Source organism: Lolium perenne, chromosome 4 (genome assembly GCF_019359855.2).
Source record: "Lolium perenne isolate Kyuss_39 chromosome 4, Kyuss_2.0, whole genome shotgun sequence".
Lineage (NCBI taxonomy): Eukaryota > Viridiplantae > Streptophyta > Magnoliopsida > Poales > Poaceae > Lolium > Lolium perenne.
Genome location: NC_067247.2, coordinates 148,162,065 through 148,171,070, shown reverse-complemented (window position 1 = coordinate 148,171,070; position 9,006 = coordinate 148,162,065). Strand labels below are relative to the sequence as shown.

Genomic DNA, 9,006 nt, shown 5'->3' with positions numbered 1-9,006 from the left:
GTACTGCGAGCCGCCGGTCCCACCTCTCTTTATAGCGCTGGCGACAGAGGCCCACCAACCATAACGGGTTGGGCGCCCCCGATCAGGGCGCAGGTCAAAGGGGCCCGGTGGGCCGTTAGGCCTACTCGGGAGAGATCAATCTAACACCAATAACCTACTCCAAGTTAATTAGCTGTTTATTTAGATCAATTTTTATGTACATCGGAGCTCATGTCCGATGGATGTATATGCAGCGGCTGCAGAAGCTTGGGAAAGGGCAGCTGAGCGGGCCGGAGCACGCGTAGGTGGATGCGGCGGCGGGCGGCACGCCGTACACAGCGACGAGGGATGGCTGGTTGCGGAGGATGCAACCCAACGGGTCGTGGGAGCACTGGCGGTTCGTCGGCGGCACAATCCTTCTCGGGATTGCGCCCTCCACGGACGGTAGCATGCTTGTCTGTGACGCTGACAAGGTGAAGAAATCATCCTCTTGTGTCATCAATTTGTGAATGTTAACTGCCATGTGGCCGTGAGACACCTGCTCAATTGTTAATTTTGGTGTGATTTTTTCAGGGGTTACTGAGAGTGGAGGAGAGACATGTGACCATCCTTACCTCGACAGTCCAAGACTCCACCATCAGGTGACTGACGTTCATCTTCAGCTCCAACATACTACTTTGCCCACGGGATCAAAATCAGCGTTTCCGGTTTTCTCGCTCCTAGGCTTTGGGCGACGCTCATGGCGATCGCCTCCATCTAGGATTGGAATCCATCTGAGACCCTCCCGTGAGGGTGATCTCACTTTCCTTGCATCCTGTTCTGCCGGGGTGCCCTTGGAGTCTCTCTCTCTCTCATTCTCTGCGCAGGTTCGGGGCGATCAAGGGGCTCTCGTAGATTGCTACCCGCCCTTGACCTTGCTGCGGGATTGAAGGGAGTCGACGATGACGGGCCCGTCGGAGGTGAACGGACGTGGCAAGACGGTGGTGCCTGCTCCCCCGGTGGGGGCTGGCAGTTCGGTGGGGAGCGATAGGGCTTCCCCTTCGGTGGCGGCGGCCACTGGATCCGAGGATAATGTCTCGGAGATGATGGGGCGCCTTCGTCTGACGGCAGCGGAGGCTGCGGCGGTGGTTCTAGACGACGGAGGCGACGATTTCCAAGTTCACTCCCAATGGGCAGTGGTCGGTAAGGTGTTGTCTCCGAATAAACTGCATATCAGTACAATCTCGGCGGCGCTGCGGCCTGCATGGGGAAACCCAAGCGGTTTGGTATTCAATTCGGCTGGCGAGAACATCTTTGTGGCAGAATTCAACACGAAGGCAGACAAGGTTAGAGTGGTCGATGGCCCTCCTTGGGTTGTCGGTAGGCATGCAGTGTTGTTGCGGGATTTTGACGTTGATCAGAAGCCAAGCGAGATGTATTTCAACAGTCTGAAGGTTTGGGCTAGGATTATAAACTTGCCCTTTGGGTACATGCATAAGAGATGGGGTGCTGTGATTGCTAGTCCGCTGGGTGTCAATGGCAGTGTCCCGATGGTCGAGTGTGATGATTCTGGGCGCTGTTGGGGAGGCTACATGCGTGTGCGTGTGGAAGTGGATGTTGACAAACCGCTTATGCGGGGAGTCACTGTTTTCTCACAGCGAAGGAATGTTCTTGAATGGTTTCAGGTTCAGTACGAAAACCTGCCGTTGTACTGCTTCTCTTGTGGATGTTTTGGTCATTCCTCTACTGAATGTAAAGATCCAGGGGAGAGAGATGCAGAGGGAAAGCTCCCGTACTCGGCGGATAAATTATGTGCACCGGATGAGAGGAAGAAGGCAGCTCAGGCGGCCAAATCCTACTCTGGGTCTGCATCAGCTGGAAAGGGTCAGGATTCCTCTAGACAATCGAGTGGGAGAAATGATCAGTCAGCCAACAAAAGTGGGGCTGCGAGACAACAGAGTAAAAATGATGAATCCCCGGAGGTGCATTCCCCGGTAAAAAAAAGACAGTCTCGAGCCCGCACAACTACTGCCAATACTAGGAAGGATATTGGCAAAGGGAAGGATGATGGCCAAGATGAGGGTCGGACCACAGCGGGCAGGAAGAGGAAGCAGGTGTACAAGCCGAAGGCCGCTCCGCCGTTGGAGGAGAGTCCTTCTAATATGCTCGCTTTGGTTGTTCATTCAAACTCGTCTGCTCAGGGTATTGGTGAGGTACACACCGAGGAAGCCCTGAGCAAGGATTCCAATAAGAGAACAAGATTGAGTGGAGATAATGGATCGGCGGATCAGGCGGGAGCTGTTGACCAGCCCCGCCAGACGCAATGATCGTCCTATGTTGGAACTGTCGCGGGCTAGGGACAGACGCGACAGTTGGAGAGCTGCGCTATCTAGTGAAAGCTCATCGTCCCGCCCTCCTCTTCCTATCTGAGACGAAGATGAGGGACTCTAGAGTGCGTAATTTCATGTGGTCCTTGGGTTACTCTGGATGTTTTGCTGTCAGCAGCGTTGGCCTAAGTGGAGGCTTGGGTCTGTTTTGGTTGTCGACAATGACTGTCTCGATCAAGGGGTTCAATAACCGGTGCATCGACGCTCACATTACACCGGAAGATGGAGTCACTTGGCGTGCAACCTTTATCTACGGGGAACCCAGACGTGAGCTTCGTCATTTGTTCTGGGATCATCTCCGTTCGCTAAGAACAAGTTGGAATGGTCCTTGGTTATGTTGCGGTGATTTTAATGAGGTCTTGAGCCAAGATGAACACTTGGGGCCTCGGGATAGGACTGAACAGCAGATTGCGGCATTCCAAGATTGTTTGCAAGACTGTGGCTTGACGGATTTGGGATTTGAAGGGCCGAAGTATACTTGGTCAAATCGGCAAGATGTCGATACTCATGTCAAGGTCCGTCTCGATAGAGCTGTGGCAAATGACGCTTTCTCCCAAATGTTTGAAAACTGCAGTGTTGAGAATATTACTGCCACCTCGTCAGATCACTATGCTATCAAGATTAAGCTATTTTTTGATCCAATGAAGGGGGTGCAGCGACCTGTGTCACATGCTTTCCGTTATGAAGCAATGTGGCGGTGTGCACCGGAATACAAAGAGGTGCTTGAGACGGCCTGGTCAGCGAGTAGGGAGGGTGTCCCTTCCCTTCGCTCCACTTGGTCGACGCTGAATCGAATGGGGCCTGTTTTGAAGGACTGGAGCCGAGCTACTTTTGGTTCAGTTCGGAAACAAATCCGACGGTATGAGCAGCAACTGTCCTTCCTCCGGGGGCAGCCGGTATCGGATGCAAGTTTGAAGGAAGAAAGGGATATTGAACATAAGCTGGGTGAGCTGTTTGATTGTGAAGAAATTATGGCACGGCAGCGTTCTCGTGTGGAGTGGCTTCGGGAGGGTGACCGCAACACGTCTTTCTTCCATGCTAGAGCATCTGCCCGTAAGCGCACAAATAAGATTTCAACGCTGCGCAGGGAAGATGGCTCACTATGTGAATCACAGGGGGAGATGAAAGGTATGGTTCAACAGTTTTATGAACATCTTTTCACGTCTGAAAATTGTGATTCAGAGGATGCAGTTCTCGACTCGATTCCAGTCAAGGTTACAGCTGACATGAACGCTGATCTATGTAAAACGTATACGGATGATGAGATTGAGGCTGCACTTTTTCAGATGGGGCCTACCAAGGCGCCCGGGCCGGATGGGTTTCCGGCTTTGTTCTATCAAACTCACTGGGAGTTCTTCAAATCAGATATATGTGCTGCAGTGAGGAGTTTTCTTTCTGGAGGAGAGGTGCCGGAGGGTTTATGTGATTCCATTATTGTGTTGATCCCAAAGGTTGCCAAGCCCAAGGATCTTAAAAATTTCCGTCCTATCAGCTTGTGCAACGTCCTCTATAAAATTGCCTCCAAAGTTTTGGCTAATAGGTTGAAAGTGATTTTGCCTGAGATCATTTCAGAGCACCAGAGTGCTTTTGTTCCCGGCCGTTTACTCACAGATAATGCCTTGATTGCCTATGAATGCCTACATACGATCAGAAACCAAAACTCCAAAAGGCCTTTCTTTGCGCTAAAGATTGACATGATGAAGGCGTATGATAGGGTGGAGTGGAGCTATTTGCATGGTTGTCTGCGTAGGCTTGGTTTTCATCGCAACTGGGTACAATCGGTCATGCGCTGTGTTACTTGTGTTCGCTATGCAGTGAGAGTGAATGGTGAACTAACAGAACCGGTTGTACCTTCTAGGGGAATTCGTCAAGGAGACCCAATCAGTCCATATTTGTTTCTTCTTTGCACAGAAGGCTTGTCATGTTTACTGCAACAAAAGGAGGATCGAGGTGAGCTCTATGGAATCCGCAATGGTCGACTCGGTCCCCCTATCTCCCATTTACTGTTTGCAGACGACAGCATTTTCTTTGCAAGAAGCGATGATAGGAGTGTTGAGGCTCTTCAAAATACTCTCAAGGTTTATTGTGATGGTTCTGGTCAGAAAATTAACCTTGAGAAATCTTCGGTTTTCTTTGGTCAGGCTTGTGCTGGCCAAGTGAAAGAGAGAGTTAAGGAGAAGCTAGGGGTGCAAAGTGAAGAACTGAATGATTTCTACCTTGGTATGCCTACCATGGTTGGCCGATCCCCTACTGCTACCTTCAGGTTTCTCTATGACAAGATCTGGAAGTATGTTAATAGTTTATCGGACAGGCCTTTGTCTCGGGCGGGTAATGAGGCTTTGCTCAAGGCAGTAGTTCAAGCCATTCCAGTTTTTGTGATGAGTTGCTTTCAGCTTCCACTGATGACTTGTGATAAGATCAAGTCGATCATTGCAAACATTTGGTGGGGAGTTGAAAATGGAAAAAGGAAAATGCATTGGCGATCTTGGGAATGGTTGTCTACTCCTAAGTCTATGGGAGGGATGGGGTTTCGTGATCTTGTTCTCTTCAATCAGGCGATGCTAGCTAAGCAGGGGTGGCGACTTGTTACCGTTCCAGATTCGTTGTGTGCTCGTGTGCTTAAAGGCAGGTATTTCCCGAACTCTGATTTCTGGAACGCTCCTAAGCCAAGATCGGCGTCGTATACCTGGCGCAGTATTTTGTTTGGCAGAGAGTTACTTGCCCAAGGCGTGCAGTGGGGTATTGGCGATGGACGGACAGTGAGGATTTTGAAGGATTTTTGGGTACCTCAGTACCCACCAGCGCTCCTAAAACCCATCTCGCCGATTCCTGATCAAGCAACTGTGCACTGTCTTATTGACGAAGAGACGGGTACATGGATTTCTGAGAGTGTCCAGGCTTTCTTCAATCCTCAAGCTGCAGCACAGATCATGCAAGTACCGATATCAGGGCTTGTAGGGGAGGATTATGTTTTCTGGCCTCATACACGGCATGGCACTTTCAGCGTAAGATCGGCTTACAATATGGCTCGTTCGGAGAAATTTCTCAAGGCCCAGAGCAGAACAAAAAGAGGCATGGCATCGACCTGGACCGTGAATGAGAAAGATTGGAAAGCCATTTGGAAGGTCAAGGCCCCGGGAAAGATGAATATTCATATGTGGCGTTTTGCCCAGGACTGCCTGCCTAGTGGTGTGCAGCTTGTCAAGCGCCAGATCCCTGCGAATGGGTCTTGTATTTTCTGTGGACGGTTGGAGGACATCTCTCACTCGATGCTTCTCTGTCAGTTTGCACGCACGGTTTGGCGGGAGGTTAAGCGAGTTGTTCCTTTGAAGCTGGAACGTAAAGCTTTCGCGTCTAACAAGAATTGGCTTTTCGACTTCCTCGGCCGAGCATCTGACCTCCAAGCGACGACACTCACGGTTGGATTTTGGCATATCTGGGAGGCACGGAACGAGGCTCGTAACTCGGACGTGAAGCCTGATCCATGTCGCACTGGACGTAAAATCCTAGCGTATATTGATCTGATCAAGCAAAATCTGTTCAAACCGGTCTCCGAGCATAGGTGTGCGTCCATTTCAGCAGCAACAACATGGACACCGCCGCCGCCGGACACGGTTCTGGTTAGCTCGGACGCGGCCATCTTTAAGGAGGCCGGGTGTAGAGGAGCTGGAGTTATTTTGCGCGATCATCATGGAGCTTTTGTGGTGGGCTGTCGTCAACATGGTGTGGGGCTCTCATCCCCGGAGCTCGCGGAAGCCGTGGCTCTCCGACGAGCGGTTCAGCTAGCAAGAGACGAGGGAATGGACAAGGTCATCTTCGAGACTGACTGTCTCTCGCTGGTGCAGCGACTAAATTCGTCGACTATGGATAGATCTGCTGTTGGGATGTTGGTCGCTGAGATCAAGGCTTCCGGGCGAGGCTTCACGTCGATCTCGTTCAGACATGTGAAGCGTGTTTTTAATCAGGCAGCTCATTTGTTAGCTAAATCTAGCTTGGATGTAAACTCTAGTTGTGTTTTTTATTCTGTTCCGGAGTTCATCCGAGGTACTTTTTGTATTGATGTGAGTTAATCAATAAAGCTATGTTTCCTGTCAAAAAAAAAACATACTACTTTGCCCTGATTTAACCAGAATTGTTTGAGTCAGGTTCTCTTAACCTAAATTAACCTGTACCAACTGTCTCCCCATCGCCAGGTTCGCTGATGCTGTCGTCGAGGCATCCGACGGCACAGTCTACTTCAGTGATAGCAACTCAAGGTTCGGCCTCAGCCAGTGGTTCCTCGACTACTTGGAGGCCGGCTCCACCGGTCGCCTCCTCAAGTATGAACCCAGCACCGGCAAGGCGTCCGTCTTGATTGACAACCTTATAAGCAAATTATCATATGAATTAATTCGAACTAACAGTTGATAAATCATGACTACATAAACAGTAGATATACTAATCATGCAGATCAACAGAGTAGATGAACATATAGCATCTAGACAAGATAAACCTATCGCATCTACTCCAAACAGCAGTACTAGAAACTATAGTAAGATCTGAAACGAGGATGACAGAAACGTGTACCGTCCAACGTTGGTGGCAGCAGCATCCTGGTTGTCACCCATGCTGAGTTGCCGAAGAGGTTGTCGATGTCTGGGAAAAATCGTCGTTCGGGAAGTCGTCATTCGATGATGTCGTGTCGCCAGTAGTCGCGCGTAAGCGCTCCCCAAATACCTGATTGCCCCTCACCCGTACAGGTCTACAAGAGGCAGGGTTCCGGAGGCCTACTGTCCCGCCGCTCGGTGCACGTCGAAGGACTGGATGAGGAAGACGAAAGCAGCGGCGCAATAAACTGGAAAGAGGTGGTCGCATATGGTGTCTCGTACAGGCTAGGGTTTGCGTTCGCGCTTATATAGTGCGGTTCGGGAATGTCGTGGGCAAAAAGATAAGCTTGGCGAGATTCCCGCAACCCGTGTCGTGATGAGGCGGGCAACGGAGGAGGAGGAGTGCGCGAGGGCTCTCTCTCTTCTCACTCACTTACTAGGAGTATAGGAATAGAACAACCCACCTTATATACCACTCAAACTCTCTCCCAACTAGCAATGTGGGACTAAACTTTAGTCTCACCCCTTACCATTTTCACATGGGTAAAGAGAATTTTAGAATTTGTATTGGGACATGGGCTGGGGTCCAAGGCCAAATTCCAACACATTCGCCAACGGTGTCGCCTTCTCCCAGGACGATACCTTCCTAGTCATCTGCGAGTCCTGGGGTAAGTACATGAACAAATCCAACACACACATCTGCCGGCTCATCGCTCATCTCTCGAGCTCCAGGTTCAGATGCTCCAAGTTGTGGCTGAAAGGGGACAATGCTGGCCGAGCGGAGACCTTCATCGACAACCTCCCCGGGTGTCCGGATAACATCCGTCTAGCGTCAGACGGCTCCTTCTGGATTGCACTTCTCCCAGTTTTTCGCCTCCCTCCGATCTCACCAGCTTGGATTTATCTGTATATCACCACAGGTGCATGAGGTGGTTTCATCCTAGACATTTAGGGCTCCTTTGATTCATAGGATAGGAAAATTATAGGAGTAGGAAAAACATATGATTGAATCATATAGCAAGATGAGTTGTATTTAATTGCGTCAAAGAAAAGTTCGCATAATGTATTACCTAATGTTTTATTCCTATATAATTTGCACTACAAATTTTCTATGCAAGGTTGTGTGCATCTTGATTATGCAGAGGACGGGTGTAATTGCTTGTTATGAGTAATAAAAGCGCCCATTATAAAAAAAACTACAAATTTTCTATAGGATTAATTTCTATAAGATATGTTTTTATAAATCAAACGACTAAGTGAGGCTTTCTGGTGTTCAAATTATGATGGATGGAAGAAGAGTGGATGTACACGGGGATAAGGTTTCTGGTGGATAGAAGAAGAGAAAGAGTCTTGCTGGTGTTCAAATTAGAGTGAGGTTACCCATCACGAACCCCTAAGTGAGGCCCTTTGGTTTTCTTTTAGCAAAATCTAAATCTGAAAACTCGAATTTCCTTTTCAAGTTTGAGGATTCTAAAAAAATCGCAAATGTACATAGGTTGTTGAATTTGGATGTAACTTTTTGTGTATATGCCTTTTCATATTATTTTTTTCGAAATGATGTTGTATGCAAAATCTAGAGTTTCTTTACCGAAACATAGCAGTTTCTTTTACAAAATATGTGAAAATTCATCTTTGTTATTTTTCGTAACAACTAGTTTATGTATACTTTTTTAAAGGATTCTAAAATTCATCTTTGTTATTTTTCGTAACAACTAGTTGTTTTGAGACTAACTTATCTTCTAGAGTGTGGAGATTAATGTCAGTGGTACAATGACCGAAGCTACGATGATTGTGCATAGGTGATGTTATAAATATAAATTTTGGCATAATTAGAGATGTGCTTTTTCAGGTTTGGTGTTGCATTTTGTGATTCTCTCCTGCTGCAACGCGCGACCATGTTTCCTAGTCTTCGTAAATGTGCCCCTTTTAGCCATCTAAATAATATACTATGCAAATGTAAATAAAAGCATCCTAACTATAACGCCAAATGGAAAATTTACCAACATAAGAGTATGCATCATATTTCTTTGGCCTGGTCAAGTTATAATTTTTTTTTGTCTACACTACGATTGTTG

The 9,006-nt window shown here is 48.3% G+C and overlaps 1 pseudogene; it reads left to right on the top strand.

Annotated features, from left to right (window-relative positions):
* The first annotated feature begins 221 nt into the window (after window positions 1–221).
* Window positions 222–7,859, top strand: LOC127347467 (protein STRICTOSIDINE SYNTHASE-LIKE 4-like; annotated as a pseudogene).
* Window positions 7,860–9,006: the final 1,147 nt, after the last annotated feature.